The sequence below is a fragment of the Rhinoraja longicauda genome, chromosome 2 (genome assembly GCF_053455715.1).
Source record: "Rhinoraja longicauda isolate Sanriku21f chromosome 2, sRhiLon1.1, whole genome shotgun sequence".
Taxonomy (NCBI): Eukaryota; Metazoa; Chordata; class Chondrichthyes; order Rajiformes; family Arhynchobatidae; genus Rhinoraja; species Rhinoraja longicauda.
This window is the reverse complement of record NC_135954.1, coordinates 1,280,093-1,290,210: the sequence shown is the minus strand read 5'-3', so window position 1 is coordinate 1,290,210 and position 10,118 is coordinate 1,280,093.

Sequence of the window (10,118 nt, the reverse complement as noted above, 5' to 3'; positions counted from 1 at the left end):
TGAAGGGGTTGTTCCTGTGCTGTACAGTTTAATGTTCTAAATATGCTAAATCTCTGACTGCACCGGAATCAACATGGGGAGAGAAAGGAAAGTGAAAATGCTGGAAACCTTAAACAATCCAGGTACAATCCGTGGAGATGGAAACTAAGCTGATGTTTTCAGCCAAAGACCCTTCTTCAAAAATGCTAAACTCATCAGAGCTGCCAGCAAATCCCTTTTGAAGAAGGGCCCCAACCCAAAACATCACCGATGCATGTTTTCCAAAGATGCTACCCGACCCACTGAGTTACTCTAGCATTTTGTGTCCTTTTTTAAATGTAGTTTTCCAGTCCCTGAGGGTTTTTTTGTGGTTTTCATTTGTACTGTGAGAAAAGATTAGAACATAGTAAGCACGGTGGCGCAACGGTAGAGTTGCTGCTTTACAGCGAATGCAGCGCCGGAGACTCAGGTTCGATCCTGACTACGGGAGCTGTCTGTAAGGAGTTTGTACGTTCTCCCCGTGACCTGCGTGGGTTTTCTCCGAGATCTTCGGTTTCCTCCCACACTCCAAAGATGTACAGGTATGTAGGTTAATTGGCTGGGTAAATGTAAAAATTGTCCCTAGTGGGTGTGGGATAGTGTTAATGTGCGGGGATCACTGGGCGGTGCGGACTTGGTGGGCCGAAAAGGCCTGTTTCCGCGCTGTATCTGAAATATGAAAATAATAAAAATATGAAATAGTAAAGGAAAGAAAACTGCAGATGCTGGTTTAAATCAAAGGTTGATACAGAGTGCTGGAGTAACTCAGCGGGTCAGGCAGCATCTCGGGAGAGAAGGAATGGGTGACGTTTCGGGTTGAGACCCTTCTTCAGACTGATCATAGTATAGAGAGTTGTAAATCTGTGGAATTCTCTGCCTCAGAAGGCAGTGGAGGCCAATTCTCTGAATGCATTCAAGAGAGAGCTAGAAAGACCTCTTAAGGATAGCGGAGTCAGGTATGGGGAGAAGGTAGGAACGGGGTACTGATTGAATTGATCACCCATAATCACATTGAATGGTGGTGCTGGCTCAACGGGCCAAATGGCCTCCTCCTGCACCTATTGTCTATTGTCTGGAACATAGCATAGCACAGGGACAGACTCTTCACCCTACAATATCTGTGCCGAACATAATGCCAGGGTAAACTAATCATCAGTACATATGTTTAGGAAAGAACTGCAGATGTTGGTTTACATCGAAGGTAGACACAAAATGCTGGAGTAACTCAGCGGGACAGGCAGCATCTCTGGAAACGTCCTTCTCTCTAGAGATGCTGTCTGTCCCGCTGAGTTACTCCAGCACTTTGTGTCCACCTTATCAGCGCATATAATCCATATCCCTCCATTCCCTGTATATCCATGTAAAGAGCTTAAACACCACTATCGTATCTGCCTCCACCACCACCCAGTTCAGTATAGGAGTAAAGAGGTTCTGCAGTTGTATAGGGTCCTGGTGAGACCACATCTGGAGTATTGTGTACAGTTTTGGCTCCTAATTTGAGGAAGGACATCCTTGTAATTGTGGCAGTGCAGCGTAGGTTCACGAGATTGATCCCTGGGATGGCGGGACTGTCATATGAGGAAAGATTGAAAAGACTAGGCTAGTATTCACTGGAGTTTAGAAGGGCGAGAGGGGATCTTATAAAGACATATAAAATTATAAAGGGACTGGACAAGCTAGATGCAGGAAAAATGTTCCCAATGTTGGGGCAGTCTAGAACCAGGGGCCACAGTCTTAGAATTTGTGGAATTCTCTGCCACAGAGGGCAGTAGAGGCCAATTCACTGGATGAATTTAAGAGAGAGTTAGATAGAGCTCTAGGGGCTAGTGGAATCAAGGGATATGGGGAGAAGTTGGTGACAGGTTACTGATTGTGGATGATCAGCCATGATCACAATGAATGACGGTGCTGGCTCAAAGGGCCGAATGGCCTCCTCCTGCACCTATTTTCTATGTTTCTATGTTTCACCCCTGGCAGCACGTTCCAGGCACCCACCACCCTCTGTGTAAAAAAACTTGTCCCGCACATCTCCTTTAAACTTTGCTCCTCTCGCCTTAAAGCTATTATGCCCTCTGAGAAGATGAGGAAATATTTTTCCCAGAGGATTGTGACTTTTGGAGTTCTCTACCACAGAGACATCTGAAGGCTTGAAGCATTCAGAGTTGCTCCTATCTCTGTTAGAGATGTAATGGTGACGGTTCTATTGTGGAATCATTGGAGATCTTATTGAAACGTACATCACTGTGATGGCTGTTTGTGTTAAAATTGTAATTGTGTGTCTTGTATTCTTTATTGTCTACTGCCGGACCCTGACGCGAGAGGACGTTGGCGCTATTTGTTCGCCGCTTCTCCGCCAGGACAGTTCGTCTGTTTGTTTTTATGTCTTGACTGTTTTGTAAAGCGTCTTTGAGCATTTGGAAAAGCGCTATATCAAATAAATGTTTATTATTATTATTATTATTATTATTATTAAGGGGTTGGACACGTTAGAGGCAGGAAACATGTTCCCAATGTTGGAGGAGTCCAGAACCAGGGGCCACAGTTTAAGATTAAGGGGTAGGCCATTTAGAACTGAGATGAGGAAAAACTTTTTCAGTCAGAGAGTTGTGAATCTGTGGAATTCTTTGCCTCAGAAGGCAGTGGAGGCCAATTCTCTGAATGCATTCAAGAGAGAGCAAGATAGAGCTCTTAAGGATAGCGGAGTCAGGGGGTATGGGGAGAAGGCAGGAACGGGGTGCTGATTGAGAATGATCAACCATGATCACATTGAATGGCCTTGCTGGCTCGAAGGGCCGAATGGCACCTATTGCACCTATTGTCCTGCACCTATTTTCTATTGTCTATTGTCTATTAAAACACTGCTAATCTGAAATAAATCCTGGGGAAAATACTAAAATAAACGCAAGAACAACATTGACTCTTTCCAGAGACACAAGGAACTGCAGATGCTGGAATTTTGAGCAAAACACAAAGTGCTGGAGGAACTCAGCGAGTCAGGCAGCATCTGTGGAGGGAATGGACAGAAGACATTTTGGGTCGGAATCTTTCTTCGGACTCCAGTTAGGGGGAGGTTGGGTAAGCCAGGAATCGAGGGAACGTGCAAACTGCACACACAGCAGCACCCGAGGTCAGGATCGAACCCACGTCTTCGGCACTGTGGAGCGGGAGCACGTGGCCGCTGGCTGGGTGAGGTCACGTGGGGCGCGGGGCGGTGACGTCACCTTGTCCCTCATGTGGAAGTGAGATAGTTGGCACCTCTACGAGCCGCCGAAGGAGGTAATTAAGGCAGGGACGTATCTCAACGTTTAAGAAACATTTGGACCGGTACATGGATAGGACAGGTGTAGTGGAATATGGACCAAATGCAGGCAGGTGGGACTAGTGTAGATGTGGCATGATGGGACATCTACCCCATCGGGGGCCCTCGGACAATCTTTGGTCGGACATTACTGGCTTTACCTTGCACAAAAATGTTACTCCCTTAGCATGTATCTGTACACTGTGAGTGGCTCGATTGTGATCATGTTTCCGCTGTCTGGTTAGCACACAACGAAAGCTTGTCACTGTACCTCGCTCGGTACACGTGACAATAAACTAAAACTGAACTGAAACTGAATTGGGCAAGTTGGGCCAAAGGGCACGTTTCCAATCTGTAAAGCTCTCTGACTCTATTTGTGGAAAGAATGGACAGACATTTCAGGTCGGGACTGATGAGCTGTGGTGATGCATTTGTGGTTGAAACTGGTGGTTTGACTGGTTCTGCACAAAGAGGGTGTGAAACTCATTTTTGGCTGAGATAAGGCACCATGATTCAGTTTCAGTCACCATAGAGTCACAGAGTAATACAGTGTGGAAACAGGCCCTTCAGCCTAACTCGCCCACACCGGCCAACAATATCCCAGCTACACTAGTCCCACTTGCCTGCGCTTGGTCCATAACCCTCCAAACCTGTCCAATCCATGTGTCTGTCCAACTGTTTCTTAAATGATGGTATAGTCCCAGCCTCAACTACCTCCTCTGGCAGCTTGTTCCATACACCCACCACCCTCTGTGTGAAAAAGTTACCCCTCAGATTCCTATTAAATCTTTTGTCCTTCACCTTGAACCTATGTCCATAATGTTGTATCCTTATTGTTTTGATGTGTTTATGCTTTATTCTTAATTGTTAACTGTATGTTTGTGTTGCCATTTGTGAGCGGAGCACCAAGGCACATTCCTTGTATCTGCATACTTGGCCAATAAACATTCATTCATTCATGTCCTCTGGTCCACGATTCCCCTACTCTGGGTAAAAGACTCTGTGCATCTACCCGGTAGATGCACAGAGTCTTTTACCCAGAGTAGGGGAATCGTGGACCAGAGAACATGAATGAATGAATAAGTTTATTGGCCAAGTATGCAGATTTTGTACACCACCAGGGAGAGGAATGGATTGGGGACTGGGATAATTCCCTGTTAGAAGTATAGACAATTATGGGATATAGGGTGAACAGTCAGAGCAATTTGTTCCCTAGAATGGCAAGATCAAAGGTGGGAGGGTGTAGCTTTAAGGCAAGGGAGGCAAAGATCAGTCTGAAGAAGGGTCTCGACCCATTCCTTCTCTCCAGAGATGCTGCCTGACCCGCCGAGTTACTCCGGTATTTTGTGTGTACCTTCAAAGTTTAAAGGAGACTAGACCAAGTAGACCCGTTGGGCCCAAACCTCTCCTGCATTGGTGCAGCACCCTCTCCTCCCCCTCCCTCCCTCCCTCACCCCCTCCCCCTCCCTCCCTCGCCCCCTCCCCTCCCCCCTCCACCCCCTCCCTCCACCCACTCCCTCCAGCCCCTCCCTCCCGAGGAGATAGATTTAAACTTTAAAAAGTGAATAACTTAAATCATATAACACCGATTTCAATGAAACTTCTTCCATTAGCACCAAAGGGACGACGGTGAGTAAGGTGGGCCTAAAATTGTCGCGCTATCGTGTACCGTTTTATCTGTAGTTCAGGATCAAACAAACAAACAAATGAGAGTTTTAGTGTATAGATGTGCGGGGCATATTTTATTACACAAAGGGTGGTGAGTGTGTGGACGAGCTGGGAATGGTGGAGGCAGATAAGATAGGAGTGTTTAAGAAACTTGTGGATAAGCAGGGAATGAGCATCAGGATCATGTACAGGCAGATAAACGTTTATCTTGCCATCGTATTTGGCACGGAGATGGTGGACCGAAGGACCTGTTCCTGTGCTGCACTGTTCAATGTTCTTCACGGCAACTAAAGAACTATTTTGACTTTCCAATGAAGTGTTATTCACTTTTCGATTGCTTCTTTATCCTGTCAAGCCACTTGCCTTAAATCCAATGGGCATTAATACTCGTTAGGTTGTTGAATGGTGCTGAATAAATTAATTCCACCGGGTCGATGGCTGCCTCGCCCACAGTCTGTCTGTCCTTTTCGTCTTTTTTTGTTATTTTTGGTAAGTTAAAAAAGTTTGTGTTAATGTTCTCTGGTTTGTTTTACGTGGGGGGAGGGGAGGGGGGGAGGGGGAAACTGTTTTTCAATCTTTTACCTTGCCGGAGATGTGATTGTTTTGCGGGTGGTATCTCCGGTCGCTCTGCGGCCTAACATCGTGGAGCTGGCGGCCTTGCTCGGGACTGACTCCGAGCCCCACCGCGGGGCGTGAACTTACCATCGGAGCCTGCGATCCCCTGCCTGGGATCGATGCTCCAACCGCGGCCTGCGGATTTCACCATCGAGGAGCTCGCAGTCTCGGGTTGAGACCGATGTCGGGAAGCTCCAAGCCGTAGGAGGTTCGACCGGCCCTGACCCGGGGTAGATCGCCTGGCACGGGGGAGCTGAGATCCCCCCCCGGTGCAGGAGCTTGATCGCCCCGACGTGGAGAGGCCGACTGCCGGCTACGGGAGTCAAGATCGTCCCGTCAACGGAAGGTTCGAGGCCCCCGACCGCTGGAGGACAAAGAAGGGAAGAGATTGAATTTTTGTTCACCTTCCATCACAGTGAGGAATGTGGAGGAGTCACTGTGGGGGATGTTCATGTTGAAATGTATTGTGTGTGTCCTGTTGCTTTTTATTGGTGTGACTGTACGGCAAATGAAATTCCTCATATGTTGCAAAACATACTTGGCTAATAAAGTGTGATTATGATCATTTGGTGTGACAAGAGAGGGAAAATTGGATAAGGAGATGAGTGAAAGTGGGGCACAAATGAATGGTGGGTCTGAACCCTAGGTTGCTATGACAGCCTATAAGGTGGTTACAACACATTGTAAAGCTCACAAATATTGAGGGGCAAAACATAAATGGACCATTCTATCAACAACTAGAGCGCAGTCCTGTGTAGGAAGGAACTGCAGGTACTGGTTTAAACTGAAGATAGACACAAAAAGCTAGAGTAACTCAGCAGGTCAGGCAGCATCTTGGGAGAGAAGGAATGGGTGAGTGCTGGAGTAACTCAGCGGGACAGGCAGCATCTCTAGAGAACATGGATAGGTGACGTTTCAGGTCCAGTCCCTTGTTCAGCAGGAGCAGACCTGATCTACAATCTACCTCATTGGAGACGGTCAGGCTATTTTTAATCGGACGCCCATCCATGTTCTCCAGAGATGCTGCCTGACCCGCTGAGTTACTCCAGCACTCTGTGAAACGTCACCTATCCATGTTCTCCAAAGATGCTGCCTGTCTCGCTGAGTTACTCCAGCACTCTGTGAAACGTCACCTATCCATGTTCTCCAGAGATGCTGCCTGTCCCGCTGAGTTACTCCAGCACTCTGTGAAACGTCACCTATCCATGTTCTCCAAAGATGCTGCCTGTCTCGCTGAGTTACTCCAGCACTCTGTCTCCCTCTTCATAACATTCACGATATAAAAGAGAGCAACTTCTTTGAAGTGACTTCACAAGAAACAGAATGCAATTATCTTGAGTAGGAATGTGGTGGTTTATGAGCGTTGTTATCTCGCCCATCTACAAACCCCGCAGGCCTACCATCTGTTTCTTGAAAGACAATGAAAATCTTGACTCATCTTGCATTAAAATGTAGACAATCTGACATAATATGTCATACACTAGTTTGAACTTCCATCTCCTAAAGAGTAAAAATGAATCAAATATCACTGTTTTTAAACAAAAACTACTGGAAAAGAAGCCATCTAATGAATGAATGAATGAATGAATAAGTTTATGAATGAATGAATGAATGTTTATTGGCCAAGTATGTACACATACAAGGAATGTGCCTTGGTGCTCCGCTCACAAGTAACAACACGAACACACAGTAAACAATTAAGAATAAAGCATTAAAACATTAAAACATTAAGAATATAACATTACATCTGCACTATATTCACTGCGAAATCTGCTCAACCTATGTCCACCTTGAAGAAGTTCTCCTCTTTCCAACAGGGGTTCTACAACACCCTCTCTAACTGGACCCCCTCTAGGGCGGTACGGTGGCGCAGAGGTTGAGTTGCTGCCTTACAATGCTTGCAGCACCAGAGACCTGGGTTCGATCCCGACTATGGGTGCTGTCTGTACGGAGTTTGTACGTTTTCTTGGTGACCTATGTGGGTTTTCTCCGAGATCTTTGGTTTCCTCCCACACTCCAAAGGCGTGCGGTTTTGTACGGAGTTTGTACATTCTAAAACCCACGCAAGTCATGGAGAGAACGTGCAAACTCCGTACAGGCAGAACCCACGGTCGGGATTGAATCCGGTCTCCGGCGTAGCATTCGCTATAAGGCAGCACCTCTACCGCTGCACCACCGTGCCGACCTATCTATCTCTATCTTTCAGTCTGAGGAAGGGTCCCGACTGAAAGGTCACCTATTCCTTTTCTCCAAAGATGCAACCTGACCCGCTGAGTTGCTCCAGCATTTTGCACCTATCACTGGTGTAAAGAAGCATCTGCAGTTTCATCCTGCACATAACTACCGACTCTCTAGCCTGCTCCAGCATTCAATTATTGGTACAAGGCTTATGGTGCACTGGCTTTCATCAGTGAGTGAGTTTAGAAGTTGGGAAGTTCTGTTACAGTTAGACAAGATGTTGGTGAGGCTGTGTTTGGAGTATTGTGTTCAGTTTTGTTCACCCTGCTGCAGGAAGGAGGTCATTAAGCTGGAAAGAGTGCAGGGAAGATTGACAAGGATGTTGCCAGGGCCTGATGGCCTGAGCTCTCGGGAGAGGTTGGGCAGGCTGGGATTTTATTCATTGGAGCGCAGGAGGCTGAGGGGTGATCTCATACAGGAAGGAGATTGAGAACTCTGTAACCTCGTGCCGAGGTAACAACATCTCCCTCAACCTTGGCAAGACAAGGGAGATTGTTAATGATTTCAGGAAGCAAAGCAGTGCACAAACCCCGGTAAACACTTCCTCCTGCACCTCCTCCAACCTCATCTACTGCCCCCGCTGCTCCAGGTATCAACTTCTCTACATCGGTGAGACCAAGTGCAGGCTCGGCGATCGTTTCGCTCAACACCTCCGCTCAGTCCGCCTTAACCAACCTGATCTCCCTGTAGCTCAGCACTTCAACTCCCCCTCCCATTCCCAATCTGACCTTTCTGTCCTGGACCTCCTCCATTGTCAGAGTGAGGCCCAGCGCAAATTGGAGGAACAACACCTCATATTTCGCTTGGGTAGTTTACACCCCAGCGGTATGAACATTGACTTCTCTAACTTCAGATAGTCCCTGCTTTCCCTCTCTCTCTATCCCCTCCCCCTTCCCAGTTCTCCCACTAGTCTTCCTGTCTCCAACTACATTCTATCTTTGTCCCACCCCCTCCCCTGACATCAGTCTGAAGAAGGGTCTTGACCCGAAACATCGCCCATTCCTTCTCTCCCGAGATGCTGCCTGACCCGCTGAGTTACTCCAGCATCTTGTGTCTACCCCCAGTAAACGTTGATGGTGCTGAGGTAGAGTTGCCAAAAACCTCTAGTTCTTAGGAATAAATATCACCAGCAATTTGTCTTAGACCAGCCACGTCGAAGTATTGTCCAAGAAAGCACACCAACGCCTCTACTTCCTTGGAAGGTTTAGGAAGTTCAACAAGTCCCCTACAACTCTCACCAACTTCTACAGATGCGCCGAAGAAAGCATTTTATCAGGATGCATCACAGCTCGGTTTGGGACCGCAAAAAATTGCAGAGAATTGTGGACGCAGCCCAGACCATCACACAAACCAACCTCTTTTCCACTGACTCCATCTACACTTCACGCTGCCTCGGCAAGGCCAGCAGCACAATCAAGGACCAGTCTCACCCCGGTCACTCCCTCTTCTCCCCTCTCCCATCGGGCAAGAGGTACAGAAGTGTGAAAACGCACACCTCCAGATTCAGGGACAGTTTCTTCACAGCTGTTATAAGGCAACTGAACCATCCTACCACAACTAGGGAGCGGTCTTGAACTACTATCTATCTCGTTAGAGACCCTTGGACTATCTTTGATCAGACTTTATTGGCTTTCTCTTGCACTAAACATTATTCCCTTTATCTTGTATCTGTACACTGTGAACGGCTCGATTGTAACCATGTGTTGTCTTTCCACTGACTGGTTAGCACGCAACAAAAGCTTTTCATCGTACCTCATTGTAGCTCAGACAATAACCTAAAAACTTAATCTAAACCAAACTAAACTTTAGAGATGTATAAAATCATGAGTGGAATAGACAGGGTGAATGCACAGTCATTTAAAAGGTAATATGTTAGGGTGAGAGGGCAAGATTTAATAGGAACCTGAGGGGCAATTTATTCACTCAGAGGCTGGTGAGTATATGGAACGAGCTGCTCTTGGAGGTAGTTGAAGTTACTGCAAGAACAGCCTTTAAAAGACATTTGGATTGGTATGTACATAGGGTTGCCAACTATCTCACTCCCAAATACGGAACAAAAGGTGATGTCACTGCCCGCACCCCACGTGACCTCACCCAGCCAGCGGCCATATGCTCCCGCTCCACCAATGGTGGCTGCCCGGGCCGGGAGGCGGGTTGCTACGCAACCTCCGTCAGGCGGAGCCCGGGCTTCCGAACCTACAGTGTCCAGACCCACAGTGTTCAGAGCTACACTGTCCGGGCCTACACTGTCCAGGCCTATAGTGTCCGGGCCTACAGTGTC